The following is a 22,841-nucleotide window of genomic DNA, read 5'->3' as shown; positions in this document are numbered from 1 at the left end:
ATCACAGCAGCGACCTCACAGGGTGGGTGGAAGGAGTGAATGAGATCATGCGCGTAAAGTGCTTACAGCAGGCCTTGGCACCAAGTCAGCACCCATTAGTGTTCATTATTATTGTTTTTCTTCCCCTGCGGAGCCAGACACTGTTGGCTGGCTAACCCACTTACACTCTTGATTCCCCTTTTCTCTGGCTTCCTCCTCAGAAGATGCTGAAAAGCTAAACGAAACTTCTCACCTTCCTTGGTGGCTCAGATAGTAAAGAATCTGCCTGCAACGCAGGAGACCTGAGTTTGATCCCTGGGTCAGGAAGACCCCCCTGGAGAAGGGAATGGCTCTCCGCTCCAATATTCTTGCCTGGAGAATTCCATGGACAGAAGAGCCTGGTGGGCTACAGTCCATGGGGTCACAAAGAGTTAGGCACAACTGAGTGACTAACTCTTTCATAGTCTAGAACTAGGGGAGGTTATATGGCCCATTTCTGGCCAAGGATGCATAAGTGGAATCTTCTGGGGAGGGGGATTCTGGGAGTGCTGAGCAGTTCAGATTCTGGGAGTGCTGAGCTGAGAAAAAAACAAGCTGCTGGCATTGATGCGCCCTTCCGTGTTCTGGCTGGAGCTGCAGTAGCAACTTTGAAACCACGAGGGAAAGGCCAAGGGACTCAAGGAGGCTCCAGCTTAGACATTACTCAGCCTCTGAACTAACATTGGCAGCCAAGTACCTCTTGGTTTGTTGTTATGGGACAGAAAGCAACCCTCATTTATTTAAGCTGCTGTGAGCTGGGTTTTCTGCTCCTGCAGCTGAGACCATCCCAGGCTGCTGCACCCACCATGACACAAACGGCTCAGGGCACATGGCCATGGTCTGCCAGCCTCCGTTCAGGTCCCTGGCTGAGAACTCCTGATCCAGAGAAGAAAGCGTGGAAGGCCAAGACAGGGCAGCATTTACCAAACCTGAGTCTCTGTGTTCTACCCTCCCTTTTCAGCTGCATCTATTAATATGTCCCATTATACAATTACTTACTTAATAAACTTGAATATATATACATATATTTATATGTAGAATCTACATTCTTACTCAAACAGCAAAACTGGTATCTTTTGCTACAAAAGTAACTTAATGAATGAACACAATGAAAATGAACAAAAGATAGTCATCCACTGATCTCTGAAAGTTAATTGATGTACCATAATTTGGGTTCAGGTGGTTGTCAAGAATTCCTCATTTTTGTCTTCTATTGGGGAAAAAAATACCAAAAGATCTGGCAAGATTTAGCACTTCCACAGGGCGGCAAATGGACTAGAGCTAAGTAGGGGCTGCTCCTCAGAGAGGGAGCACGTTTTCCTGGTCGCCACAATTCCAGAAACCCTATTCAGAAGTGAGTTAATTTGTTCAGCTCTCCTGGCTGGCAGGTGGAAGAATTAGGTCAGGGCCTCCTCAGAGAAACCTTCCTGAATCGCCTGGTCTAAAATCGCCCCCTTGGACTTTCCTGGTGATCCAGCAGCTAAGACTCCGTGCTCCCAATGCAGAGGGCACTGGTTTGATCCCTGGTTGGGGAGCTAAGATCCCACACACCACACAGTGTGGCCAAAAATAAAATAAAATCGCCCCCAGTTGCTCCCAGTGAGTCCCCTTTCCTGCTTTACTCATCCTTATAGTATTTATCCTGACATTCACTCATTTGTCTGTTGTTTTATGCTTCAGTAGGATGTCAGTGCCTGCAGGGAAAGGATTTTGTCTGTCTTGTTCATTCCTGAATCCCCAGTACCTGGAACATAACAGTAGGCACTCAAATGCCTATTTGCTGAGGGAATGAACGGAACAAATGAAGGGACAAATGAAACCCCATCTCCTGCTCTGCAGTCCCTGATGTACTAGTTACCAGGTGGGAACAATGCTGGTCCTCCTGTGGCTTGAGAGGCAATACTAGGAATTCACTCACAAACTGGAACTTTTACCATACTAAATTTAAAAAAAAAATTTTATTTTTGGCCATGCGGCACAGCATGTGGGATCCTTAGTTCCCCTATCAAGGACTGGACCGGAACCTGGTGCACTGGAAATGTGAAGACTTAACCACTGGACCACCAAGGAAGTCCCCCCTTTACCACGTTAGATTCAAATGAGTACCTATGAGGCCACAGGGCTTCCCTGGTGGCTCAGCTGGTAAAGAATCTGCCTGCAAGGCAGGAGACCCTGGTTCAATTCCTGGGTCAGGAAGATCTGCTACAGAAGGGATAGGCTACCCACTCCAGTATTCTTGGGCTTTCCTATGGCTCAGCTGGTAAAGAATCCGCCCGCAATGTGGGAGACCTGGGTTCAATCCCTGGGTTGGGAAGATCCCCTGGAGAAGGGAAAGGCTACCCACTCTAGTATTCTGGCCTGGAGAATTCCATGGACTGTATAGTCCATGGGGTCGCAAAGAGTCGGACATGACTGAGCGACTTTCACCTCACTTCATGAGGCCATACAAATATATGTTGATAACTGAAATAAATGAGGGGAAAGGGACAGGTCTTCCTTACAGAACTAATAATGAGGACAATTCATAAATGTAAAAGGAATGAAGGACATGAAAAAAAAAATCACCATTGGGAAATACCACAGTAATAACTTGCATGCAAGAGTCACCCTACCAGTGCCAAAATGAGTGGGTGCAAGCTTAAGGAGAAACTCACGTGGTCTCAAAGCACCTCTCCCAAGATATCTATCAATTACAAAGGGAAAAACAGTTACCGGACAGTGGAGAAACCCAGCAGACAGCAACCTGACCGAGTGATCCAGGTTAACATCACCAGTGATAAGACACGTGGACCTGTGGGTGCCACGCGCCATGGTGGGCACCTCACCTCTGAGGTGTTCCGCCAAATAATGCATAAGCTGCAGTCATGAAGAAAGATCAGAGAAACCCAAGTTGAGACAATCTACAAAAGGACAGAACTGCTCTCTTCCAAAGCGTCACAATCATAAAAGACAAGGGAAGACTGAGGAACCGAGGTGGACGAGAGGAGGATTAAGGAGACGGGATCGCTAAACGCAGTCGGGGATCCTGGACAGGATCTTGGAACAGCAAAAGGACATCAGGGAAAAAACAAGTAAAACGAGTGTGTAACTTAGTTCATAGCTCTGGGCCAGAGTTCACTTCCTGGTTTTTATAGCTGCGCTACAGCTGTATAAGATGGTAGCAATAGGGGATGCTGATTGAAGGGTAGATAATGTGAACTCTCTGTACTATTTTTGTAACTTTTCATAAGTCTAAAATTCCTCTAAAATAAAAAAAAAAGTTAACAAAGAATTGGGCCAAGAAGCATCCCACAATGGAAATCTGGTCTCAAGAGACTGCCCCACAAACAAGCTTTCGTACCTGGGCAGATCCATAGACCAGGATGAAGGAACACGAAGACACCCAAGAAACAAACAAGGAAGAAGATACTGTCTATAATTTTTTAATTAAAAAAAAAATTGTTTTTTGGGCACAGGATCTTAGTTCCCTAACCAGGGATCAAACCAGGGCTCTTTGCAGTGCGAGCTTGAAGCCCTAACCACTAGACTGCCAGGGAATTCCCTCTATCTGCAGAGTCACTCAGTTCCCAGACTCGACTGACTGGTCCCTGCAACTCAGCCAATACCATTATTTGCATCCAGAGCCTGGATGCCAGAATCTTCTGTTCTCCCACTTGCCACACTATTGGGGTCTCTTGGTGCTTCAAGGGTCAGACAGCACCCCCTCTCCCAAGCCCCTTGTGGCATCCTGCCAACAAAGGTAGGTGTCCTCATTTAGGAATGCCCCAGAATCACCTGGGACACCCCCTACCCCGAGGCCCTCTCCTCTGGTCTAGGCCAAAGAAACCAAAGAGGGTGCTCACTAGCCAAACACCCAGAAACCTACTTCAAAACATGTTAAAAATCTTCATATTACAGGTAAGTACTTACCGTGTACACATATTTTAATTTCGTGTAGCTACTCGCACATTTTTAGCCTATAGACACACGGCATATCCACACGGTGGGGGCCGGGGCCATTCTGTATCCTAACCGTGGTGGCAGGTACACAATGGCATGCATTTGCCTAAACTCAAAGAACTACACACCAAAAAGTGAATTTCACTTGATGTAAATTTTAAAAACGAAAATTAAAAAGTTGAAAAGAAGTGAGGTCTGGCTGGACACCCACCCAGCTACCGACAGTCATTACTTCGGAGGGAAGACATCAGACTGTGGGTGTTGGGAGGGACAGTGAAGCAGACTTCTGTCTTTCCCCTGATACTCTTCCAAATAAAAATTTTTAAAAAATAATAAAAAGGAAAAAACAAACAAACTCAAAAACAAGCAAAGAATAATAAAGAGACTTACATGCACGAGTTGTAAAGCTTAAGCAAACCAAAGTCAAACAAACCTTAGTACTCACCCTTGGTACGTTCTGGATGCTAGTGCTCCTTATGGGTCCCAGGAGAGCTGAGGTCAAAGACTGTGCATCTATGGAGAAAAAAACAAAAACAAAAACACAAGGTTATGTCTTTGGCCAATATGAGCCTTCCTACCATAGTACCCACCCGTTATTCACGAATTCACTCCCTCAATGAGTACTGAATGCGTGCGGCACGCCAGGCGCCAAGGGTACGCTAGTGACCAGGACCAGGTCGCTGCCCATGGGGAGCAGACACTGCAGCAGGGAAGGGAGACACTGAACAAATACAGTTTGCAGCCAGAGAGTGGCAGGTGCCTAAGACTGAGGGAGCTGCTGCTTTTCTTGAGGGGTCAGAGGAGGCCTGAGGACGAAGACCTGAACACAGGAGACCATGAACTGCATGATGATCTGGGAAGAGCCTTCCAGGCACAGGGATGGCCGGGGCATGTGACCTGAGGCGGGAGTGTGTGTGCGCACGTGAGCGTGTGTGTGTTGGGGTTGGTGGGGGGAGGTTGTTCAGGAGCAGCAGAAGCAGAGTGCGTGTACGAGATGAGGGCAGGGAGGTGTCAGGAGCACAGATGAAAGCCCATTATAATGACATCTCCTTCAGACAATTGTGAGCAGAGGAGTGGTGGAGAAAAAGCTCTTGTCCTGACTTGTAACTCTGTATTACTAATTTATGTTTTTGACTATTTAGTATAGTTGTGCATTTTTGAGTGGATATTTCATGGATGAATGAATGTCCCTGGGTCGAGAAGCCACTGTCTGCATGGTTTGCCATTACATTTCAGTTGAGGCCACGAAGGCAGGAAGATGAGATCTAGAGGACAACCCAGAACCTTCCCAGATGCTAAATGGTGACTCTCACTCACAGGCAGAACGTGCAGGCTCCGTCCAGGCAGAACCCCCGCCCAATAAGCCTAAGAAATACAAAACATTATTGCGTCCATATTACAGATGAGAGAACTGAGGCACACAGTGGGCGATGGGCCCACTAACTGAGGCTGCCCAGCCAGTCAAAAGTACACTATAGGGAGGATGAACCCAGGCAGCCTGGTCCCTCACACTTGCTCACAGCCTGTTCCTGACCACCTGGCCAGACCACGTGGTCACGGTGATCAACGAGGAGAGGGCCAACTGCAGGCTGGCAAGGACTCTCCCCCATCCTTCCTCGATGCGGCCATGTCCACATGCCACCCACACACCAAGGCCGACCTCACACGCCAGCCAGACCCTCCAGCGAGCCTCCGAGGAAGGAAACCTAGCAAGCAGCTGGCCTACTTTCCAGAGCCTGAGGATTAGGACGGTTTCAATAATCTTGCCCTTAGGGATGCTGGTGAAGCCAAAAGGAGTTCTTAGTTCTTACCCTTTCTCAGGCCAGGGACCCTTGTTAGCAGCCTGGTGAAGAAGGGTGTGGGTTCTTTCTTAGAATCACATGCTCAAGCGTACAAAATACAATACACAAGGTTACAAAGGAAATAAGTTATATCCAGAAATATCTGTAACACAAAACCTATTCTGAGATACAGTCATCTTTGCGCTTCTTTATGAATGCTTTTGACAAACCCAGACAGTGTATTAAAAGGCAGAGACATCACTTTGCCGACAAAGGTCTGTACAAAGTTATGGTTTTTCCACTGAGAGCTGGACCATAAAGAAGGCTGAGCACCTAAGAATTGATGCTTTCAAGTTGTAGTGCTGGAGAAGACTCTTGAGAGTCCCTTGGACAACAAGGAGATCAAACCAGTCACTCCTAAAGGAAACCAACCCTGAATATTCATTGGAAGGACTGATGCTGAAGCTGAAGCTCCAATACTTTGGCCACCTGATGTGAAAAGCCAACTCATGGAAAAGACCCTGATGTTGGCAAAGACTGAGGGCAAGAGAAGGGGGCTGACAGAAGATGAGATGGTTGGAAGGTATCACTGACTCAGTGGACATGAGTTTGAGCAAACTCTAGGAGACACTGAAGGACAGGGAAGCCTGGCCTGCTGCAGTCCACAGGGTCACAAAGAGTTGGACGTGACTGAGCAAATGAACAACAGCAACAGTGAATACTTTAAATCGCAAGATCTTAGCAGTGGGTCCGGGAACTACAGTCATTTAGGAAGAGATGAGTGTAAATGATAACTTGCAATATCCGCAACAGTAATGTGATATGGAAATACTTTTGAGTTTTCGAGTGTCGACAAAGTCATGGGTATAGCTAATACAATGTGGCTTGTGGCCTTTGTTCAGAAGGAATGGAAATTATTTCAGTTAGATGGTAGAGAAAAAAAACATGTACATTTTCCCCCAGCCAACTTCATGATCCTCTATATTGCATCCAAGGATTCTTCAAGGATCCATGAACCCGAGACTAAGGAGCCTATGCTAGTCCTGAGATAGGGTAAAGGTGGAGTAGGTGTTAAGGGAAGGTAACAGAGGGGGGATGTGGGGCGGATCCGTATCTGTGTTAGTTTCATATGGGAAGCGGTCCTGGGCACTGAGCGGTTTTGGTCCATCCTGTACCCACTTCCCTTTCCAGGTCAGCCCTCAGAACCTCATCTTTCTCACCCAGCCCATGGGATTCCTGTGAGGATGACCCCACCCATAGGTTGGTAGGGAAGGGAATGGTGTCATAAAAACATAGGCCTGGCCAATAAAGTCACTGCACCCCCTCTTCCAGAGCCATCTCAGGGATGGCTCAAGGTGACCCTGGCACCAAAGCCAGCTGATCAGGTCCAAAGATGAATCTCAGGACATGAGCTGGGATAACAGGAAAATCCCCGGGGCTGCTAAGCTGGTTGGATATATACCTGGAGCTGCCCCAGAGCCCATCTGACAATAAAACCAACAGAGGACTGCAGAGCCAGGAGATGGAAGGAAACGGGGTCCCAGCAACCCTGAGGTCGTTACACACAGAATGTCCCAGACTGCAAGTTCAAACATTTCCTCTCATATGTAAGCAGGCTGACCTGAATTTCTACTTGTTCACACAACCGAATGACTCTCAACTGACACAGAAGGGAAGGCGTGAGTACGGTTCTTGACAATTCCCACAGCTCACTACCAAGACACTTCAGAAAGCACAAAATAAAATTAGAAACAGCTACTATACATAGAATCATCAAATACAGAAAAACACACACTCTGTAAAAACTCAGAAATAATCTCTTGGGTGGTTGCAGTCCCTAAAGCTGGTCTATGAAATACTAATGATTTTGATTTTCAACATGCTTGGAAGGGCAGGAGGGAACCAGAAGCACCTAGAACACCTTCCTTTATCACCAGGCTTTCTATTAAAAAAATTCTTGGGATGATCAGGAAGCCCCTGCCTGTAAAACTGTAATCAGTGCCTTTTTAACTACATCGGAAATTGCTTTTCTGCCACTCATTTCCCGCCTTTCTTTCTCTAGAGTGATGCTCATGGCTCTTTAAAGACACATCAGCAGTGACGTGCAGTGGTGCCACGTCTCTCTGAGCTGGGAATCTATTTCCTGTCAAATGGAGGAAGCTGTGATGTCCATCAGTCTGGGGTCCCTGATACACAGGAGGGGTCGCAGCAGAAAGGAAGATGCCCAAGGGGTGTGGAAATGCAGCAAAGGCAGGGTTTAGCACCAGGAGTTCAGCCAGGACCCCAGACAGCCCAGAGCCCCTCTTACACCACCTGGGAAGGAAGGACCCCCGCTGGAGTTGCTTAAGTAATTCCAGCACCCACCAGAGCAACAGCCCTGGCTCACCTGTCACAGAGGTTACAGTCACAGGGCTGCGCACCTTGCTTCCTAGGGTTTATAGCAAGAAACAAAAGCCAGGATGAGACAACCTGGGGGTGAGAGGGCTCCTGGCCTGCCTCCAAGTCTGGTGACTCCTCCCTTCAGCCACAGCGATTGGCTCTTGGGAGAGACACGTGATCCAAGCAAGGCCAATCACAGTCGACCCCGGACATTTTGCTGGATTACTGGGAGGAAGAAATGGGTGGAAGGTAGGGGCTGTTGAGGCTTTTTCTCTGGCCCCTGGGGGAGGGGATGGTCACCAGAGAATAAAGTCAAAGCCGAAAGAGGCAGAATGCAGAAGTGGAGTAGGGTGGATTCCTGACAAGAATACCTGAGTTCAAACTCAGGTCAGGCCAGCTCTGAGATTTTCAAGTCCCAAAGCCATGAATTCCCCCTTTGCAGTTTAAGCCACTTTGAGTTGGGAGGATTCACTCTATCATTTACAACAGAAATAACTGTTAGAACTGGAAGCGACCTCAGAAATCGAAACACTGCTCCTTCGTGTTCCAATGAACATAATCCTTCCAAGGAGTTGACAAAACAAAACTATGTCACGTCTCTCTAGGAATGCCCCCTCCCTGTCTCCACCCCCCAAACTGTCTTGGGGATGCCAAAGATCTCTGAAACCTCTGTTCATAGGAACCGGGTGAAGAACTCTTCAAGCTAGTCTGATCTGCCCACTTAATGGATAAGGAAACTGAGGTTCAGGATGCTGAGATGTCTTGCCTGGGACTCAGGGCCAGTTGGGGGCAGAGCGTCCTCAGAGCCCCAGGAGGTTTCACCCTGAACTCCCCTGAGTATGGTCCTTAGGGAGACAGCAGGAGCCCTCCGTACCCCCGTTCCCCTACAGCAGATCTACTTTTTTCTGTTTTTAAACATGGGCTCTCAGGGAAGTATCTGACAAAAGTTCCATTACTCCACAATCAACATCCTGAAAACCAATCTCTTATATCACATTTCATGGTGTTTACATGTTAATGATCTTGGCTTTGATCCTCGACGAAATCCTGTGAAGCCGGCTTTATAGCCACGGCTCCAGGCAAGGTGCTTCTGCAAGGCCAGCCAGCCCGGGGGCTGCTCTCCTGGCCCCAGAGCAGCCTATGCACCTGGGTCTTTCTGTCTCTGCACTTCTTCCCTTCAGTTTCCACCTCAACTCATTTGGAAAAGGTCATCCACTCACACCTCTTCACAAAGACCAAGTAAAGAAGTCTTTGTGTGCGTGCGTGCTCAGTCATGTCCAACTCTTTGCAACTCCATAGACTGTACCCCACCAGGCTCCTCTGTCCATGGAATTTCCCAGACAAGAATACTGGAGAAGGTTGCCACTTCCTACTCCAGGGGATCTTCCTGGCCCAGGGATCGAACCTGCATCTCCTGCACTGGCAGGTCGATTCTTTACCACTAGTGCCACCTGGGTAAAGGGGTGGCTAATCTGACGGGTGAGAGCCTGTGACTGGTGCTGGCACCCATTTTCCCAGTGGGCAGGATCAGCAGCCCCAAAGGCTGGGACCGGGCCCTACCAGCTCCTGTCTCTCCCTGTGCCCTGAGATGGCAGCTTTCTGTCTTTTCCTGAACAAGACACACATCCTGGCTAGTGTTCATCCAACCTCTAGGCAGCCCCCTGACTAGGTGGTCATTGAAGCAGACAGGTCTGTAAGTGGATAGCCTAGGCATTTCAATTCGAGGTGAAGGAGAACCAGGCCCAGGAGGGGCCTTCTGCTACAAGCTGTGTTCTCCTTTTTAGACTTTACCAGAGCTTCACACTGGGGGCATGAGGGACCTACTCACCTACTAATAAAGTGGTCCAATCACCCCTTCATTTAGAGAAGATTCCCATTACACCCATCCCCACCCTGTCCCTGAAACAGCAATTTCGGAAAATCTCCATTCACTGAACTGCCTCTACCCACCTGCCAACAAAGAAAGGCTGCTATGGGAAGAAAAGACTTTGCCGTGGGAAAATCCAGGCCCTTAACTGCTATCTTGTATGACAGCCACTGGGATCCTCTTGTAATTAATCATGTTTTCTCTTACGACCTATATTCTATTAATAACACACACTAACGATTCAGCACTGGTTCTTTCACTGATTCGGTCCACAGTCATGACCAAGGCTGGATCGCTCACTACGAGGATCTTACAGCTTCATCTTCTGTCCTCTCCTCAGCCTCCACCCCTCCCCAACCCTGTCCCAGAGAAGCATCTTGGTTTTGGGCTCTGAGCATGGAACTGAGGTCTTCATTGTGCCAGGGGTGGGGTGGGGTGGGGGGAACCGTCTCATGGTTGTCCTGCCTCCAGCCTAGCCCAGGTAACTTCTGGTTGAGTGGCACATGACATACCTCTACAGAAAAACTGCTCAGGTAAAGCGTCCATGAGTGACCATCTTAAGCACAGCAGACTGGCTAAGAAGTCAGAGTCTGACACCATCAAATGTACTGAAGTTATGGAATTAGGGGACGTCTCTGCAGGTAGGAGCGTATGTTGCCACAGTCATCTTCAGAGAACAGTCTGGCCATTTCTTGCAAAGAGAAAGAGACAGTGACCTCAGTGACTTTCCCCACTGACTGGGGTCTGAGACTCCCTGCCAAGTCCCCAGACCCACGAGACCTTGTGAATTCTCATTCTGGCTTGAAGGGTAAGGCTTTAATTTTTGTTACATGCCAGAACTGTTTTCAAGTCAACTATCAACTCATTTAACCGTCATAACAAGCCTGTGAAAGTGGGTCTACCAGCATCCCCATTTTTAACAGCTCAGGAAACTGATGCACAGAGGCGGAGTCTGCCCAAGGTCACACAGCCAAGGAGGTGGTGCAGCAAGGCAGAATTCGAACCCAATGGGTCTGGTGCCAGAACCACCAACCATGCCACTTCCCAAACATAGAGTTAACAGAAAAGGCTCAGGCCTGAACCCAATCTCATTCCACATTCAGACATCATTTTCAGATGGATCCAAGACCTAAACGCAAAAGGAAATTGCAAGTGAGTCTAGAAGATAAAGCAGAATCATATCTCCACACAGGGGTAAGCGAACTTTCTCAGTCAGGGCATCTGGGAAGGTGTTTGCTCTCTTCATGAAAAGAATGAGGCTCACCCACATGACCCTCTGCCCCTTCACCAGTCTGCCTTTTTCCAGCTTGGAATGTGGATGTGATACTTGGATTTGAGAGGCTCCCTCCTGTCTCCAGAACACTACTCTGCCAGAAGGAAAGGACTGAACTCTCAGGGTGCCCCAGCCCCGTGGGGAGGGTGGGGGCAGCAGCCGTCTTGCGGCCATGATGGGGCACAGCACTGGCATTCACTCTGCCAAGTTACTGAGTCACATCCTCTCCCTGTAGGTGTTATAAGACACGAACCACCTCCAATGTGTTGACGTGACAACGCCACCTGTGCTGTCTGATACTTGCAGCCCAATGCACTCCTGACCGAAACACCTGCTCCATCACAGTGCACCAGCACACCACTAACCAGAGTTTGTAAAGGGCCACTAACAGGAGACTGAAACTGTCTCAAAAAGTCCCAATTCAGAGGTGAACTCTGAGAATCAGAGATTTCCATCAAGCATGGCTGATCATTACTGTTGTTCAGCCGCTCAGTTGTGTCCAACTCTTTGTTGGACTGCAACATGCCAGGCTTCCCTGTCCTTCACTACCTCCCAGATCACAGGCATCCAGAAAGATGAGATGGTGCCTGAATTAATTCTCAAAGGATCTGAACTGGAGAGGGCCTTCTTTCTCCCCATGGACCCTAAGAGCTGTCGCAGAGGCCATGGTTTCAAAGGCCACGCCCCGCCCACTGGCAGAAATGCTTTGAGGTCTACTGGCTGCAGGCTCACGGGCTGGGGAAATACTGCAGAGCTTGTGGATCCTTTTTCCTCCTGTCAGTAGGCATTTGCTGGATGTGCCAAAAGTTAAGCCCCTTCCTGCACTCCTATGAAAACAGCCTGTCAAATGTGGTTTCGACTGCCGAGTGCTTTTCCACAAAGCACTCTCTGGAATTCAGCTCATCAGATGGGAGACCGAACACTGGTCAATCTACCAAAATAGGTCAGGCTTTATTTTTTAATCCTCTTGTTCATTGTATACACTGAAAGGGAAGAATGAAAAAGAAATATTAACAGCGAGAAGGTCTAGGATTATTTAACCTCTCTGTGTCTCAGTCTCCCCATCTGTAAGGTGGAGATGAGGATAAAGTAAATTGTTGTTGTTGTTTTTCAGTTGCTCAGTTGTGTCTGACTCTTTGAGACCCCATGGACTGTAGCCCACCAGGCTCCTCTGTCCATAGGATTCTCCAGGCAAGAATACTGGAGTGGGTTGCCATTTCCTTCTCTAGGGGATCTTCCTGGACCAGGGATCGAACCTGTGTCTCCTGCACTGGAAGGTGGATTCTTTACCAATGAGTCACCTGGGAAGCCCCATGAAGTAAATTACTTCATGAAAAATGTTTAGAGCAGAACTGATCATGTACTAAATGTTTAAAAAGGTGTGATACCATTATTTTTAATGCTGGTGACATGGTCAGTTTTTTGGACTAAAGGCCCTTGAGAGGCTTCAAAATCTCCCTCTCGGCTCAATCAGAAAGAAAGGCACTCCTTTGATTCTGGCCATTTAGGGAAGGAGAAGGCTTGAAGGCTCAGGCCAATGGGCAGAAGTTCGCTGCCAGGACCCAGGGGCAGGAAATGGACCTTCTGGTGCTAGCTATCCAGCTAGTAGCCATTCTTCCCTTTCTTCTTGGGATGCTCAGCAAAGACTACATCTCCCAAGCTCCCCCAAAGCTCAGTTCAGTTTGGTCACTCAGTCGTGTCCAACTCTTTACAACCCCATGGACTGCAGCATGCCAGGTTTCCCTGTCATTCCCCAACTCCCAAAGCTTGCTCAAACTCATGTCCACCAAGTCGGTGATGCCATCCAACCATCCCATCCTCTCTCATCCCCTTCTCCTCCTGCCTTCAATCTTTCCCAGCATCAGGGTCTTTTCCAATGAGTCAGCTCTTCGCATCAGGTGGCCAAAATATTGGAGTTTCAGCTTCAGCATCAGTCCTTCCAATCAATATTCAGGACTGATGTCCTTTAGGATGGACTGATTGTATCTCCTTGCAGTCCAAGGGACTCTCAAGCGTCTCTGCCAACACTACAGTTCAAAAGCATCAATTCTTCAGCACTCAGCTTTCTTTAAGGTCCAAATCTCACATCCATACAAGACTACTGGAAAAACCATAGCTTTGATTAGATGGACCTTTGTTGGCAAAGTAAGGTCTCTGCTTTTTAATATGCTATCTAGGTTTGTCATAGCTTTTCTTCCAAGGAGCAAGTATCTTTTAATTTCATGGCTGCAGTCACCTTCTGCAGTAGTTTTAGAGCCCAAGAAAATAAAGTCTGTCACTGTTTCCATTGTTTCCCCATCTATTTGCCTTGAAGTGATAGGACTGGATGCCATGATCTTCGTTTTTTGAATGTTGAGTTTTAAGCCAGCTTTTTCACTCTCCTCTGTCACTTTTATCAAGAGGCTCTTTAACTCCTCTTTGCTTCCTACCATAAGGGTGGTGTCATCTGCGTATCTGAGGTTACTGATATTTTTCCTGGCAATCTTAATTCCAGCTTGTGCTTCATCCAGTCTGGCATTTTGCATGATGTACTCTGCATATAAATTAAATAAGCAGGGTGACAATATACAGCCTTGATGTACTCCTTTCCCAACTTGAAACAAGTCCGTTGTTCCATGTCCAGTTCTAACTGTTGCTTCTTGACCTGCATACAGATTTCTCAGGAGGCAGGTAAGGTGGTTTGGTATTCCCATCTCTTCAAGAATTTTCCAGTTTGTTGTGATCCACACAGTCAAAGGCTTTAGCATAGTCAATGAGGCAAAAGTAGATGTTTTTCTGGAAGTCTCTTGCTTTTTCTATGATCCAGTGGATGTTGGAAATTTGATCTCCTCTGCCTTTTCTAAATCCAGCTTGAACTTCTGGAAGTTCTCGATTCATGTACTGTTGAAGCCTAGCTTGGAAAAATTTGAGCAATACTTTGCTAGTATGTAAGATGACCTGCAGCTAGGGGTGGTCAACAAAAGTTAGGGAGATGTTGTTACGGGACTTCAAGGAAAATTCCTCACCAGGAATAAAGAGCTGGACTATACTCTTGTGGCCTTCTTTGTAGCTCAAACGGTGGAGAATCTGCCTGAGATGCAGGAGACTAGGGTTCAATCCCAGGGTTGGGAAGTTCTTCTGGAGAAGGGAATGGCAATCCACTCCAGTATTCTTGCCTCAAGAATTCCATGGACAGAGAAGCCTGGTGGGCTCCAGTCTGTGGGGTTGCAAAGAGTCGGACACAACTGAGCAACTAACACACACACACTCTTGTGCCCCACTCCCTACCCCGATTCCCACCCGGATTACAGACTCACTGGCTTGACTCCAGCAGTCACAGTGGACCATGAAGCCACTTTAAGGATGAAAGTTTTGTGCCAGTGATGGTTAAGCAAAAGGATAGAAGTATCTTGATTTACCCAAGGACTATGGAGCTGCCAGCCCAGCTCCAGATTGCAGATCTCAGGACATTTTACTCACAAGAGAAACCACCTGCCATTGAGTTTACAATGTTACTAAATTGTAACTGTTACTTCTCATCTCTGCTACTGGCAGCCACATGCAGTTTCCAATGACACTGGCCTTACACAGCAGATGGGGCAGTGTTCTACACCAGAGGAATCCTTCCAGCAACCCGCCACTATTTAAAGTAGAGAGCTAGGTACAGTAAGTAGAATACTACATACAGAATTTCCCACAGAAAGGAATTACAATCATTTTGCCTTAAGAGGATGTAAAGCGAGACCTGGATGAGATGTACTGAGTCATTCATCCAGCAACTACTACGCACTACCCTATTCTGGGCACTGAGTGAGGCAGGGTGAACAAAAGCAGATTAGAGTCGGGACTTCCCTGTTGCTCCAGGGGTTAAGAATCCACCTGCCAATGCTGGGGAAATGGGTTCAATCCCTGGTCTGGGAAGATTCCACATGCCACAGGGCAACTAAGCCCATGAGCCACAACTACTGAGCCTGTCCTCTGCAACAAGAAAAGCCATCACTATGAGAAGCCTGTGCATTGCAACTAGAGAGTACTCCCACTCGCCGCAACAAGAGAAAGCCTGCATGAGCAGCAGTGAAGACCCTGCAGCCAAAAAAAAAAGCAGACAGGGTCCCCACTCTTACAGAACTCACAGTCCGGAACAGAGGACAGAAGATAAACAAACAGAGGAACAAATATATATACAAGTGCAAACCATTAAGAAGTACGATGCAGGAAACCTGAGTGAGTTTCAGCACAAAACTGAAGAGAAAGGAGAAGGAAGCCATGTGAAGAATGGGAGTAAGAATATCCCAGAACACCCATCAAATGAGGACTGGATAAATAACACATGATACATCCATACAGTGGAATATTACTCAGTTGTAAAGAGATTATAGGACTGATTCGTGTATACAACATAGATGAATACTGAAAACATGATGCTAAGTGAAAGAAGCTAATCACAAAAGACCACCTCATATCAGGAGATTCCATTTATATGAAATGCCCAGAATAGGACAATCCAGAGACAGAAAGTAGATCAGTGGTTGCCAGGGGCTGGGAGGTGGGGGGACACGGAAGGGGAGTAACTGCTAATGGGTACAGGGTGTTTCCTGTGCAGATGAAAACATCCTGGAATTAGATACTGGTGATAGTCGCACAATCTTGTGAACACACTAAAAAACACTGAACCACGCTTGTGAACCACACTTTAAAAGGGTGAACTTTATGGTATGTGAAAGAAGAAAAGTCAGTCATGTCTGACTCCTGGCGACCCTATTGACTATACAGTCCATGGAATTCTCCAGGCCAGAATACTGGAGTGGATAGCCTTTCCCTTCTCCAGGGGATATTCCCAACCCAGGGACTGAACCCAAGTGTCCCACATTGCAGGTGGATTCTTTACCAGCTGAGCCACAAGGGAAGCCCAAGAATACTGGAGAGGGTAGCCTATCCCTTCTCCAGGGAATCTTCCGGACCCAGGAATCAAACCGAGATCTCCTGCATTGCAGGCGGATTCTTTACCAACTGAGCTATCAGGGAAGCCCAGTATGTGAATTATATCTCAATTAAAAGACACTCAAAGGGCTACTCAGATTGAATTACCAGATCGGTAATAAAGTCTCTAATGAAAGCTAAAAAAAAAAAAAGAAAAAGAATATTCCAGGAGATGGAGGAATTTGTTGAAGACACTCAGAGGAGGCCCTCTTGCCCAGATGACTGTGGTGAGGGAGGGAGGGGGTGCTGGGAGATGAGGCAGAAGCTCGAGGGCTGTGTGAGCCCCAGCCAGCCATATGCTCTTTATTCTAAGTCTAACCAGGAGGAGGAGGATGGTGTGCTCTGACTGACATTTGAAAGACCCCTCTGGTTGTTGCATAGAGACTGCCAGGGTTAAAGAGAAGCAGGGAGAAGGGTCAAGTGGCTGCTGTCACACCCAAGGACGATGCTGGTGGCTGGGAGCAGGGCGAGGGCAGCGGGATGGAAGAGAGGGTTGGTGATGATCTGTTTCAGGTCACGGACAGAGAAGTCCTGATGAGGGCCTGGCAGTGAAGGGGGTGGTGGGGTGAGGCGGAAAAGGAAGATTCGAGAGTGATCTTTACACGGTCTCATGAGTTTTTCCAAAGTGGTTTTCTACCAGATTCCAAATGTGCACAGCACAAGAAGAGCAGATCAGCAAATGCCTGTTAAATGAATTCAATAAATGAACAGTCGCTGCCTGATTTTTTGTAGGGCATATTTTTGTATTTTCAATAACGATATGAATTCTCTCTCTCCATATGTATATGTGTGTACGATCAAATATATATTCTCTCATACATTCTCTCTGTCTCTCTCTCCATATAATATCCTTACCTGTACCTGCTTCTCTGCCATCCACTGGTGGACAGCGGTCCACAAGATACCAGCAACTACCCAAATCAGAAACCTGAGAATACTCTCTCTCTATATATATATGTATATATATATATTATACTATACTAGTATATATATACTATATATATATAGTATAATATATATACACACACACACACACATACCCACTCTACCCACCCTGAGTAAGATAAAGACAGAGTCAGCAACAATCGGGTCCTTCCTTCTCTGAGGGGGTGAACAGATCAGCCAGTGAGCAGTGAGCTCTCACTTCTGATGAACGACCAGGAGGAGATGAAACAGAGGAAGAGATGCTGATCCAGCAACAGGAAGCATTCTCTTTCTTTTTGGTGGTGATGGAAGCACAAGGAACGCAGTCAAGAGCAGGGAGAAAGCACTGTAGATAAAAGTGGTCCGCTGAGCGAGGAGGCTTCAATTGAGAACAGCCACTGCAAGTGAGGGCTTCCCTGGTAGCTCAGTGGTAAAGAATCCACCTGCCAATGCAGGAGACCTGGGTTCAATCCGTGGCTCGGGAAGATTCCCTGGAGAAGGAAATGGCAACCCACTTCAGGACTCTTGCCTGGGAAATCCCATGGACAGAGGAGCCTGGTGGGCTACAGTCCCTAGGGTCGAAAAGAATTGGACTTGGCTTAGCAATGGAACAATTGCCCAGGGAAGCCCAGCAGGAGATGAGCTGTGACTCACTGGGGTTATGAGCCCCCAACCCGCTGACAGCCACATGCACCCTGAGGGGACACCAGAATCCTGGAGGAATGGATCTTTGTTCTGGGTCGAGGAGCAGGAAAAGGGGAGGGAAGCAGAGCCTCACAGAGAACAACTCCAGGGCCAGCACGATCACAGACCACAGCACAAACAGAGCCCCCGGGGTGGCAAGACACAACGTCCTTTGGGGACGTGTCCTCCCCACGGCTTCCTTCCAGGTCCACTCTCCCCAGCAACAGGGTTGGTCTGCTTTGAGTGGGGGTGTGTGTGAGCAGCATCCCACCATGTGGCTCTGTGGCATGGTGGGCTGGGGGTGGATGTGAGGTAACTTGTTGCCTGTGCCGCCTGCCCTGGGCAGCTTCACCAGGATCACGGCCCGGGACCTGAGGCCTTGGCTTCAGTGTTTCTCTGACTCTTCCTGGTTATTCTCCTAAAGGGCAGACTTGGTGGCACTGCATGCTTCACACAGTTGACCAAACTCTGCTTATTTCATCCTACCAAGTGCCTGGGAAGTAGGTCAAATAGCCTGTCATTGTTGTTTAGAAGTGACTTCTTACCACATGCCACAGGAGCCCCTCCTATGCTGACAGAGGTCCAGGGGTGCCTTTCCCAACACCAAATCCATGGGCTCTCCTCATGTGGGTTCGATACCCTCCCCAGGGGGCCTCTAGGGTTGTCCAACGAGTGGAGTTTGTTTTGACCACAACGGAGGACACTGCAAAGTCTCCCGAAGACAGAGCGCTGGGCCGTGTGACGTGGCAGAGCATGAGTGTGATAGCTGCCACTCAAACACAACACACAGGGCCTTCCCCGGCGGCCCAGGGGCCAAGACTCAGCACCAGTGCAGGGGGCCTGGGTTCGATCTCTGGTCAGGGAACTAGGTCCCACATGCCACAGCTAAAAGTCTGCACGCCACAACGAAAGATCCCGCGTGCCACAACTACGACCCGGTGCAGGCAAATAAACAAATGTTTTGTTTTGTTTTTAAATACCATACACAACATACGGATTTTTCTCACTGTATTTTAAATAAACAGAATCATATCATATCTAATTCTCGAAATCTTGCTTTCCCTTAACTACATCAAAGAATTGCCTCTAAATCAACTAGGAGAGCTCTGACCCACTCGTCTTAGCAGCTAATGTTCTGCAGTGTAGAGGTGCCATATTTTACTCAATTATTCCCTGAAAAATGGGCGTTCATTCTTCTTCTGGGGTTTTGCTTTGTTTTTCATTTTGCCACCACAAATAATGCTGCAGTAAGTAACCTTTTGTACAGGTGGCCGTTTTTTTCCACAGGGTAGATTCGCAGGCATCAAAGGCTATTTCTGGAGTATTTTACAGTTAGCTTAGAGAATGGCTTCCGAGATCAAAGGATAGAGCTGTGTGTTTAACAGGTGCTTGTTGGGGTATAGAGTGTCATGGAAGAATACACCTGAAATGGGTGTCCTCACAGGAGGGGAACTGGGTGAAGGACTGGGGAGGGAGACTTGATTTTCACTGTACGTGTTTTTCTGTGTCATTTGACTGCTTTATCACGTGCCTGGACTGCTCATTCAAAAATAAATAAGGTTTCTTTTTTAGGCTGTCTTCTAAAAAGGTTGCTATGATTCACATGTCCTCCAGCAACGTGGGAGAAGACTCAGTTGAGCTCATTAATGCCCTATATTTTCTCCTTCAAGGCTGTCCATCCCCCCAGCCCCCATTTTTTGACCTAGTGCAAACTCAAACATCACATTTTACCTGCTCGTGAGATCCACAATTCCTCTAATTCCACAGCCCTTGGGCAGACAGAAAGCAAACTGCCAGAGATACTAATTTTGATAAGTCAGCCTGGCCGACACCTCCCGATGGCACAAGAGAGAAACCCCGGCCAGTGTGGGAGCCGGTCTTTAGGGACCTGAAGGCACCAAGCGCGGAAGACAGAAGGGACGCTTTCTCCTCACGGGCGTGCAGGTCATGGTTTTAAATTCCTGCTGGCTGAACAGCCTCATTAGCGAGCAGCCTGGAGACCCCCAAGTGCCCCTAGCCTCTGAGGAAGGGCGAGGGAGGCTGCAGGAGCAGCTGCTAGCCGTGGGGCCCTGTCTTCTGAGGACAAGACAGGAGGGAACAGGGGATGAAGAATAAGGAAGAGTCGAGCTCAGAGAAGCAAGAGGTCTTCTCATTCCCTTCCTACAGGCCCGTCAGCCTGCAGGGCTGGTCCAGACCAAAGGCCCCAGCGTGACCCAAATGACAGGACGACAAAGCTGAGCTCGTGTAGAGAGCGAGGGCCCTGAGCGTTGGCAGCCACTCCACCTGAATGCACCTGCTGCGGCCACACTGCCTGCAGCTCCGGACTCACCTGTCGGGGCGGGGGGGAGGCGGGGCAGGGAGGGGACTGGCCGTGGCCAGGTGAGAAAGCTACTCAGGGGAAGGCGGGGGATGGGAGAGCATGAAAACCCACCTCAAATCAGCAGCAGGTCCACAGGATTCAGGTGGTGGATTGAGGCCCTGTGCTCCCATTCTGCAGCTCACACTCTGACCCGAGCTGGGCCAGGTGCGGCAGAACCTTAGCTGGAGTGGTTCCCTCCACCTGGAATGCCCTAGCCCTTGATCCTTCGAGATTTGGCCGGCAAGGGTGTGGGCGGCCTCCGCGAATGGGGAAAACGGGAGACAATTTGAGGGACCATCAGGAGAGACAAGCCAACAAAGTGCGATGCAGACACCCAGCAGAGTCCATGTCTCTCCTTCCCTCACCCTCCACAGCAAGTCCATTCACCAGTTCTGTTGCCACAACCTCCAAAACACGACCTGAATCTATTTCCTTTTGCCTTTTTAATTTTGTGTCATTGTTAAAGTCTTTATTGAACTTGTTACAATATTGCTTCTGTTTTATGCTTTGGTTTTTTGGCCCTGAGGCATGTGCAATCTTAGCTCCCTGACCAGGGATTGAACCAGCTCCCTCTGCACTGGAAGGCAGAATCTTAACTACTGGACTACCAGGGAAGCCACCCCCCACCCCCTTTTCCTTCTTCTCAGGCCAAGCTGCCAGCACCATCTTTCACCTGGACAGCTCCCTGACATCTGCTGTTGGTCTTCCTGAGTTCACTCTCGCCTTCCCAGATTCTATTCTACACACACTCAGCCAGAAGGATCAAATCAAACAAGGACCAGACCCCTTTCCTGCTTAAAATTTTTCAACGCCTCTAGGAACCTCATCCCCTTCCACTTTACTCCTCACCCAAATGCTTCCACCACACTGGCCTGTTTTCCCCTTTCAAGCTTATTCCTACCCCAGGGCCTTTACACATTTTGCCCTAGAAGATAATGTGAGAGCAAAGTGCATGGGTATGAGATAAGAGCCTTCCTTGTAGCAGGAAGAGCCGGAGCAAGGGTCCTGAGGAGGGTACATACCCTGGTGTCTATGGAGCACTGAGGAGGCCCATGGAAGGAGCCAGACAGGTGAGGAGTGGGAGGAGAAATCACAGGTCAAGGTGGGGCAGATTGTGTGGGGACGATGAGGACTTTGGTTTTTACTCGGTAATAGGGAGCAGAGGACAGACAGATCTGACGGGGTGGTAACAGGGTTCCCCTGGCTGCTCTCCCACCCTCTCTCCTGCCCAAGATGAAAACCAGTCTTGAAGAGAAACAGAAGTTTGGTCATTTGTGTGGTAAATGTCTATGAAAAAGAAACAAGCAGAAGGCTCTCCACCCACTTCCTCCAGTCCAACAAGGCCTCATGCTGGCCAGCGGGGCTTTGTGACCTGACCGACAATCCATCATATCGCATTGAAGGAAACCAGACCCTCCACCACTGGCCACCAGGAGAATACCCAGAGCAGATGGACAAGCAGTAAGGCCACGTGGCTGGGAGAATGCCTTCATGGTGGTCAGCGAGGGCCAGAATCAAATCCCAGCTCAGCCTCTCAGCAGCTATGTGACCCATGACTCATGACCAGACCTTTCCGAGTCCAAGTCTGCTTATCAGTAAAGGTGGAGGTGGGGTGGGTGGGTCATGTCCACCCCTGAACAAGCCTGTTGGGAGGATTAAGGTAATGGATTGAGGGACTGGCAAAATGCCTGGCACAGAGGGAGCCCTAAAAAATGTTAGCAAAGCTGTTATACCCCAAACACTGAAGAAACCATAAACAATGCTCTCAACTCCTCACATCTGCCGACATCCTTTGCCCAAACTGGACTCTGATAATATTAAGCACAGGGCGGAAATGAAGGGTCCTCCAGAGGAGAGAAGCCTTCAGGTTGGAAGATTCTCTCCCCCTCTAAGCTACTCTCCATGGCATGAATGCAAGCCAGAGGGGAGAGATGGGCCACAGACAGTCTGGGAAGTGGGCTTCAGATGAGAACAGTACAGGCTCGTTTTTCAGTGCCTCACAGGCAGACCCCCCGGCCTGCATCTGTATCTCTCAAGGTGGAAATGTGAGTACAGCGAGAATTTTAGCCATATCAAAGGCAGTCTAGCGCCACTTCTTGCCTCTTCCCCAGTCAGAAGAGCAGTGGGTCCTCAGTCTGTTCCCTGAAAGAAGGTCAAGGCCTCTGGGGACCTCAGGTCCACATCTAACATGGGGACAATTTTCATTCTTCAGGCGCATCCACTGTCATTCAGCAGAGACTTATTAAGCAACTACTACGGGCCAGACACTGCTCTAGACACTGAGATAAGGCAAGGAATGGACCCATGATCGCTGCTCTCAGAATTGAGAAGGATGGTGCAGAAAGCAAACAAATGTGTAAGAACGGTTGCTATGAAGGGAAACAGAGCAGGAGCCGTCTTAGACAGGGTGCTTGGGAAGGCCTCTCTGAGGGGCCATTCAAGCTGAGACCTGAGTAAAGTAGTGAAATTATATATACACACATACCCACACACATACATAATCTTGGATATAGCTGGCTGGCTGTATGCATAATATACACACATGCACAGAGCCAAGAACACAGCCCCTGCTATAGAAATCTAAGGTATCTACTTTGATAGTGACTCATGCTCTTGGGCTACTAGGGGTTGGAATCTTCGAAAAACCTGTATTAGGGG

The 22,841-nt window shown here is 48.4% G+C and overlaps 1 protein-coding gene across 10 annotated transcripts in view; it reads right to left on the bottom strand.

The window, feature by feature from the left end:
• SIPA1L3 (signal induced proliferation associated 1 like 3) overlaps positions 1-22,841 on the bottom strand; it is a 254,721-nt gene that overhangs the window by 145,747 nt on the left and 86,133 nt on the right. For 9 of the 10 annotated variants that reach the window (XM_044932263.2, XM_025269033.3, XM_044932268.2 and 6 more), the window contains one exon: positions 4,403-4,470. The gene's annotated coding sequence lies outside the window, so the exon portion shown is untranslated. Of the gene's footprint in view, positions 1-4,402; positions 4,471-10,496; positions 10,676-22,841 lie in introns of all 10 variants that reach the window. The other variant, XM_044932264.2, reaches the window with a different exon arrangement.

Source organism: Bubalus bubalis, chromosome 18, assembly GCF_019923935.1.
Source record: "Bubalus bubalis isolate 160015118507 breed Murrah chromosome 18, NDDB_SH_1, whole genome shotgun sequence".
Taxonomy (NCBI): Eukaryota; Metazoa; Chordata; class Mammalia; order Artiodactyla; family Bovidae; genus Bubalus; species Bubalus bubalis.
The sequence above is the reverse complement of the archived record's forward strand: the minus strand, read 5'-3'. Positions and strand labels throughout refer to the sequence as shown.